The sequence below is a fragment of the Rhipicephalus sanguineus genome, chromosome 7 (assembly GCF_013339695.2).
Source record: "Rhipicephalus sanguineus isolate Rsan-2018 chromosome 7, BIME_Rsan_1.4, whole genome shotgun sequence".
NCBI classification, from domain to species: Eukaryota; Metazoa; Arthropoda; class Arachnida; order Ixodida; family Ixodidae; genus Rhipicephalus; species Rhipicephalus sanguineus.
Genome location: NC_051182.1, coordinates 137,870,765 through 137,879,066, shown reverse-complemented (window position 1 = coordinate 137,879,066; position 8,302 = coordinate 137,870,765). Strand labels below are relative to the sequence as shown.

Genomic DNA, 8,302 nt, shown 5'->3' with positions numbered 1-8,302 from the left:
TCGAGACGCTGACAATCGCTGAAACGTCAGTGAAAGACGCCATGCCGTGCCGTGCCGCTCAAGAGCAACGTTTCAGCAGGGAACTCGCCACAACCACGAACTTTATACAATGAAACTCTAAGCTTACGTTAGACAAATCCCGAAGGAGATTCTCTGTGCATTGTTCAGTTAAACATTCACCTTACCGCAGATGCACAACCAAACACAACGGTTGTTTTCCTATGTACAAATATATATATTACAGAAAACGAATGACACCGACTGATCGAGCGACGAGCAGTGGGTGGCGACTGCTTTGAAATGTGCTTTCGCATTAGGGCCTGTTCTTGCTCACTATATTTCGCATTTAATAAGCAAACGTGCATGGGAGAGGTTGAAGCTTGGACCTGACTCACCCACATGTCTCCAACGGGAGTCGGTTAACCAGCTTTTGTCGTAGCCTGAATAAACCTAGCTGGCGCCTTCCTCGCTAAACGGGACGCAGAACGTTAGCATATAAGTAAACTAACAATAAAAACGTATTTGCTTACCCGTAAAGAGACGGCGACGACGTCGTCGGAACGGTGCTGTCGCGGAAAGCGTGACACAACGATGCTACCACAACCAGAGTCTTCAGTCATATGAGTTATGAGTTGCGAAACTACCCCATAGGCTTCATGTATTAAAATCGTAAAACGCCATTGCGCGAATTTTGCAGATTTTCGCGCCATCTGTAAGCGAGAAAACAAGCTAATAGACATTTTCTTGTGCTCTTGGGCTCAAGCCAGCAATGAATCCCAAATTGATGAAGCGCGCAGTGTTTTTTTCATTTTTTTTTGCTTCCGGGTTACATTTCGGAGATGATACTGCGTCCATAGAACTCAGCAACCTCTCCGGAAGTCACTTCTAAAGTTTTGCTGAGACAAATCGCGCAATAGCAGCGACTACCGCAGCGACCGTGGCGATACGGTTTGCTTTCTGCCGGCGACCCCAGATGGCGCGTCACTTTGGAGTATTCCGCAAACTTTCGAAGAGATTTTTGCAACTGGTCTGATATAAAAACCCTGATCAACACCGGAGGATCTTGATGACGATGATCACTTGGCTTTTGAATCTTGGCGTGCAGGTGGCGATTCAAATTTTGAGGAAAACCGGTGCAGAGAAAAAGGTGTGCGACATCAGTGGCGCGATGTTGTACGCGTTCTTAAAACGGACGGAGGCGGTCCGTTACATCCAGCCGCAGGCGACTGGTCAATGCAGGGCCGTGACATCTGTCGCAGTTCACATTGGCCATTCGCGTGCGGCTGGATGTAACGCCACGCCTCCGTGCTTATTTGGAATGCATACAAGATAGCACCACAGTAGCGGGGTCATGCGAGTTGCGAATGAAGCGCGACTACGAGAGGAAGACAGAAACGCCATTCAGGAAAAATCATTGTTGAAATAAATCGCGTGGCTAACTTAATTTTTGAAGCATTTTTGAAGCACTAGAGAGATTTGAATGCCCGCAATGCTCGAAGAAAAGACGAGTTCTCATTACTTTGGTGTTAATAAAGTGTTTTTCTTAGCACCCACTGCTAAAAAAACTGGCGTGGGGGGGGGGGGGGGGGGTAGGGGAGGGAGGGAGGGAGAGCGCGGAAGTGCACGCTGCAAAGGCTGTGTTTTGTGGTACGACCACAACAGATATGTTTTCGTGATTGGTTCCTTCGCGTGTTATCGATATGCCGGTGGACCGGATTTCGCGCTTGCTGACTGGACAGATTCCGAGGTTTGTTACGCGATAACTTAAAGCATTCATCGAAGAGTCAGGCGAATTGGAAACGAAGGAGTGACTGCTTTAGAGGTCCTTGTGCCACTTGCTTGACCTACAGGACGAATTGCCCGGTTCCAGATAGTGGACACTGCCACTCAGTGCACATGCAGCAACGTGGAGCTTTGTGCAATCGCAAAACAGGAAAAAAAAATGTAAATGCAACTGTATGGCGCGCAACACACGTTGATCTTAAACATAAATTTAGAGAAATCTAGATCGTGTACAGTTGTAATCAGTAAAAAAATTAGAGGGGAGCAGTTTTGTAAAGCGAGACTTCAATTTTGAAACATAATGTATAATCACTTTGGAAGTGCAATCGACCCAGAAGAAAAACATGACAGCTTACACCTTCAACTCGTGCAAGGCGATTGCATGGGAGAGCGTGTACTTTTTAATGGGTGCTGATGAGGAAGGGAAGCGTTGCGTCCGCTGTGGGTGAAAACACAGTGTCTATGATCGCATGGTTTTCGCTTCCTGCGGCACGAGCTCATTGACAGCGCTCTGGATTTTAGCTTTCAAGTGTTCAATGTACAGTTTCTTGTAGAAGATAATACTTACAAGAGAAACTGGGCTCTGGTTATGCGCATAACCAGAGTCCGCTTTACATAACTGAAATAACGTAAAGACGAATGCATTTATTGACCTGGGCTCACTCTTCAACTTCACGTGGTTCGGCTAAGCGTCGAGTCGTACGGCTTTCCGACGGTGAAGCGTTTAACGTCGTCGAAACTGAGGTATCGCCTCACGATGCGCCAGCAGTAGGCGTTCAGGTCCTGCAGTTGAACGCTACAGTCATCGACAGGTGGCGCGCACGTCACGCGTTTCTTGACGACGCCGGTCAGCCGCATGAAGTCGTGGAGCCCTTCGACGCTCCTCAGACGACTTCGTAGTATCGTGGTCACTTCGTCTGCGGCGATTCCCTCCTTTTCCACGAGCTCTCTCACTAGCGCTGGATGCCGTGAAACTTTCTCCAATGCGTTGGCCGTGTACCTGTTTGATATGATAAGGGCGACAGAAATAATTAGCCACGGACAACAGCTACTATGAGCATATATTGAGACCCGAACAAGATAAAAAAGAATTGAAAAAAAAGGTAAAGCTAGTCCCCGAAGTAAAACTGCCGAGAAGTCAAGCGCTTTCGCGCCAATCCGCGCCGCTCCTCCCGATGCTTCTTCACCGGGCGTACGAGAATCTTGCCCACCTTCGGAAAGGACGTGGCGCGGGTACACTCCCGCTCTTATAGCCATAGCCAGTCGCCTCGTCCCACCGCGCATCTCCTTCTCACACTCAGCTCGGCCTCGCACTGGTTGAAACCTCTACAGCATGCCTCTCCGGCCAGTGCCACCTAGAAATACCGCTTCGTGCGCCACCGCGGCAGTTACGCCATCTATGGGCGTATCTGAGATCCAGCGTGCCATGTCGTCAGGGCCAGCCCCAAATAGCTCCGCTGTTAAAGAAAGATGATCGGCAACAATGCTTGCAAAATATAAAAGTGCTACGTTTTTTTTTCTGCCTGTAAGCAAGATGAGAATTCAAATAAGCAATATTGAACAGAAATGAGGCCACTGTTGGAACTATGGGGTTGCTGGAAATATAGCAAAAGTTGGTGGTATGATTTCAGTTGGCGTACGTTTGAGCGTACGCTGCAGGGGCGTAGCCAGGGGGGTTCAACCCCCCCCCCCCGAAATTTTTCAGTTTTGCTTGCGTATATATACACGCGCACATACAAACGCACGCACGAACATACATAAAGTATGGTTGAACCCCCCCCCCCCCCCGAAAAAAATTTCTGGCTACGCCCAGGCCCCGGAAAGTCTCAAGTTCCAGTGATCGCCGCAGAGGGCGAAAAAATCAACCGCGGCGAGTTCCATCGATATGCGCGGAGAGTGGAGCTACTAACTCCTCTTTTAGCGGTCGGATAAGTTAGTTCGCATTTTCCGTGTTAGGGGCGCTCAACGCAGCCAAAAATTTTATTTCAGAATGTATCAGAAGATTGTTAAAATCTTAGTTACCGTGTCATTTTGCATACAGCTAGTAGGGACCAGTTTTTGTGTTACTTCTAGAGTTAATACAAGAGCTTGATTGTTTGAGGACAAGTATTGAGATTACATTGACGCTCGAAAAGCAGCAGCCCATTGGCATCGATTGCGCTTCGGTCGGTTATTTCATTCAAATTGTACCGCGGTCGTTTTCTTTGATCGGCGTTACGCAGCTCCGTTTTAAATCAGTTTTGATATAGCAATGCGAGTTTGTGCGCCAAATTTTACATGCTGCTGCCACAAAGCGAACGTGTCTAAAGCCTGTGAATCACGTCAGCTGCGGCGCTTCACCGGCTTGCCAGCGTGAAAATTCAATGCCAGCAAGGAGCTTGGAGACTACCTACGAAACGGAATAACCATGCACCATGTGGGTGTGCGCACCGGTGAGTGAAAATGCACTGCTTTGCATTTGAACATAGCTTTTTTTTTTGCATGCGCTACGGTTTTTGTCATTTCAAAAGGTTTTACGACTCGTCCAGCTGATCGGATGCACCGCTTGTGGATTACAATGACATTTTCTAAGATTATTTACTTCGTTCTCACTTTTGCAAAAAATATCTTTACTGCTAAACTTTGTAACACAGATCACAGCATAAGTTTTACCTATTTCTGCACAAATTAGTCTTCTGAGATAAATGCTCATAAGTCCAATGCATGGTAGAGCCAAGTGAACTTATAGTATGTATATGCATTTATACATTTTCGTAAGTTTACAATCATACATATTACATTTGCACATACCATGTAGTTTATAGAGTTGGGAAATTAACTAACTTAGTATCCTCTAATTGAGGCTTGGTCAGACACGGTCCACTGAAGGTCACCACTAAAACAAATTCACAACAAAGCAATGTTATGTGCACACTATTTTTCTCATGCAGTGCTCTCATATACATTCTTCTCAACATGAATCACAAGTCCACTCACGCTTCTACCACAGTAATCATTATTTTTTCCTCTTCCAACCCAACCACAGCCTCCAAGAAACTGCTCATATCAGCACCCGCTCGGATGCTTTATCTCTGAACCTACCTCAAGTCAGCAGAGGATGTTCCACTACAGAAAGTAAATTCGTCGTCCCAAATCCTCACAAGGTATGGTTGTGGACACTTTACTTATTGAACCAATTTTTTTTCTTTCATCATTTCTTTCTTGCTTTTTCTCATGACTCAATTTTTTTCTTCTCAGGAAACTGGACAAAAGAGAGATCATTGGTTTCCAAGCTACCCACACCAAGTCGTAAGAAGCTCAAGAGTCGCCTATCCACCACCAAAGTTTACCAGGCGGACAAATGCAAGCCTTATACTGAAAAGCAGTGATAGTGTACGGCATGTTGAAGCAGTACGAAATTGGGTCCACAAATTATTGCTTCTTGCTTCATGAATTACTCAGTTTAGAGGAAATGTGCTGGCTTCAAATTTCTTGGATAGTGCATGTGATGGGGTGCACATACTGTACTTTAATCTACGTGTGAAACTTTGCATAGAGTATCACATGTAACTTGGTAGCAAGTGGGCCAGTAGTAGTGTACATTTAGCAGCACTTGTTCTTCCCAGTGAATATAGTTTGCTGCAATTGTGGAGGCTGTTGGAAAGCAATGGCAGGGAAAGCTACAGTAGTGCTGAAACAAAGAGTTATGTACGTGCACCGATTGCTTGTAGGGAGGGACATTGTGAAGGTTCTAAAATAGAAAACTGTGTGCAAACACTCGTGCCTTCATTAAACAAGGCATTTCGTGTAGTGGTCACCTGGAGAATAGTTTCCGGGTCGCTACTCTGGAATAAATAACGTTTGATGATGGGAGTAGGAGAATAGAAGAATGTGCATAAGGACATTTTGGGCAGTGTTCTATGAAACAGGCTGTTGAATTTGTAAAGCATTTGAAAATTTAGTCTTTAGTTTTATTCAATGAACTTCGCCAATACATTAATGGGATGATATGTAAACAGACGCATCCAGAAAAGAGGGTACAGCACCGTTGCATTTGTGCAAGCAATTTGTTTTGTATGTGAAGTGGAACCACAGACAAGTAGCAAATAATATTTGTTCTAGATAACAGACCTGACACATGACACGGAGTTTTTAAAAGTATGTTTATTTTTAACAGAAAAATAAATGAGTGCACTCAATAGATACAATCAGAGTTCAATAGAGTTGGCCAGTGTTTGTGCATGTTGAAGATTTGAATGTGTAATAACTGCTATTTCTTTGATATTGGCGTGAGCTATATATCCAAAAAAGGCTAGTTTTTGTGTTCATGCTTGTGATGCGCTGCAGGTAGACACGGACCAGAAAAAACGAGAACAGCACAAGGTGTTGCGCATCACCCTGTGTTGTTCTCGTTTTTTCTGGTCCGTGTCTACCTGCAGCGCATCACAAGCATGAAGACATGCCATCTAGCCCCTATTGCCGCCTTATTAGTTTGTGTGACACCCGTGTTAAGAGTGAGGCAGACAGTTAGGAGGTAGTGAAGAATGAAAATGTAAATTCAGCTTCTGCAATCGTCCATCGTTTAAGCAGTGTCTTTCACGACTATGCACCATTGGCACCAGAAAAAATGGACTAATTTATTTTTCAGTGCGAAACATAGCAATTAAACAAAGAAGCTAATTATACACATTTGACAGAAATGATTACTCACTGCCCATTTTTCCAACATTGCTACTATTACTTCCAGCACTTCCTAGCTGTCTAGTATACTACTGTTCCAAATGTCTCTATTGTGCGCGCACACATCATGTGCAGTCTATTGTCGGTGCTGTCCACTGGTACATCATTCTTTTTTATTTATAAATGAGTGCTTTCAGGAACACGCGCAGGCATCCGCTATCACATACGTCAGTTGATAAACAGTGGGCGAGCAAGGGTAGCTCACTTCTCGAAACTTGTCTTCCATGACAACCTTTACAGGAATGTTCACTTGCTGAAATGTTGGATTCAGGCTAAGGCTTTCCTTATTCGCCAACAGTTACTCAACTGAAGTGTTTGTCACTGCAACCTCTTTTGAAACATGAACCAAGTTTCCTTTTCACGTGATACCGTAAATGGTGTTTTCCCAGAACACACGAGCTTAGCTGAACTGAAAGTTGAGCTAAATGGTCGGAATTCATCGTAAAAAGATCGGCGCGCAGGCACGAACACAAGGATATTGAGCACAATAACGAGAACACGTTATGTACAGGAATAGCTAGCACAACAGTGTGGTTTCACTTTTTTTTTTTTTCAGCGCCGAGTGGGTCTCGCCAATGTGTTGTCAAAATAGTACGTCGGGCTGAGGCTAATCTTACTGGCACTGCATCTTTTGCGAGCTTTGATGCTGTTTGTTATTACCGCTCAAATCGTCAAACGCGCATGTGTAAGTGAGAAAGAGGACGGGCAGCACTGTACGCAAGTACTGTGCAAGGGTCACCCATCGTAAATAGTATCGTCTGACGCTTCGTTCTGCGTACTATAAGAGGTATGCTGAACGAGCCAAGAGACATAGAGTTGCTCAGTTTCAGCTGGCAATTTTATTAAGCAGATGGATATTTCTATTTCTTGTATGTATTGTTCAACTCTGTAACTGACAGTGCTGCTTGTTTACATGTATACTGCTACATTCACGATTGCCAATAAACAATGTAAGCTTACTTGCTTGGCGTGTTTTTTGCCAGTTGAGGCCTTTCGGTCACCTGGCGACGTAACGGAAATATTAGTAGTAACGATAGGCTGCCGCGCGCGCGAATACAACCCCCGGACAGGAGTGAATAAACGCCCAGAACCAGCGGGCGCGCACCGCGACCACCCCGCACCCGCCAGCAATGCGGCAGCCATATTGCCTCAACGCAATGATGATGATAGTTTTCGCAGCGCCATCCTTGGTCGGATACTTTAGTTCACAACGCCACCGCTACCCTTATTCCGTTGCACTGTCAAAGGTACAGTTTCCCTTCTGTAAATGGTAGTAAGTATTCTGTGCTACGCCCCTGGTACACTGATAGCACCTGCGTGTTACAAACCTGGCGATGAAATTCAACCGCCGCAGAATCGCCGCATTCTCGACGGAGACCAATATATTGATGATTATTGTTTGTGCGCTGCCGTGCGCATCTGTTTCTGATTTGGTGGTTGTATCGGCACCACATGATGTTTTCGTAGCGTTATATTCCTTTAGACCGCGAAGTAAGCCTAGTTCCTAGTGCTCCTTTTTCCCGTCTTCTAACTTTCCCAACTTTGTTACCTGGCGCCACAACCAAACTTTGGGAGGGCTATATGTGGACACCACCCTGAAAGATATGCAACCGAGAAAGAATAGAAAGCAATATCCCCAAAAAAGGAATAAAATAAAGGGGACACACGATATTAACAAAGATTGTAAATCAATATTGTCACATAGGTGTTTGTGCCACTGTGAACTAGAGGACACTACTAGCCGAAGACGAAGTTGAAGTGTCCTCGGACGTTGATCGATGGTGTTGCACTTGTTATAGTG

The 8,302-nt window shown here is 45.2% G+C and overlaps 1 long non-coding RNA gene across 1 annotated transcript; it reads left to right on the top strand.

Annotated features, from left to right (window-relative positions):
* Positions 1 to 4,190: 4,190 nt before the first annotated feature.
* Positions 4,191 to 6,069, top strand: LOC125759214 (uncharacterized). Its single transcript, XR_007416751.1, has 3 exons — positions 4,191 to 4,214; positions 4,808 to 4,925; positions 5,020 to 6,069. It is a non-coding gene; the product is annotated as an uncharacterized LOC125759214 (long non-coding RNA).
* The last annotated feature ends 2,233 nt before the right edge of the window (positions 6,070 to 8,302 follow it).